Below are 288 nucleotides of genomic sequence, written 5' to 3'. Positions count from 1 at the left end.
ATTTTTATATTGATATAATTATACAAAATAAAAAATAGGTAATCTATTGTAATTTTTTGTTAGCATTATTATTTACCAAAAAGATATAATTCATTCAAAGTTCGTATTCTGCCAAAATCAGTCATACAAGTAAATATCAAATTACACAAAACATTTATTTACAAAATGTTTAATTCTTATATAGTGGTAACGTATAAACAAACTGTAGATAAGTACGCTAGCATGAATAATGTAAAATTAAAAATTAAAAATAATAAAACGCTATATTTTATATTAATTTAATTATTT

This window comes from Arachis ipaensis, chromosome B04, assembly GCF_000816755.2.
Source record: "Arachis ipaensis cultivar K30076 chromosome B04, Araip1.1, whole genome shotgun sequence".
NCBI classification, from domain to species: domain Eukaryota; kingdom Viridiplantae; phylum Streptophyta; class Magnoliopsida; order Fabales; family Fabaceae; genus Arachis; species Arachis ipaensis.
Note: the sequence above shows the minus strand (reverse complement) of the source record.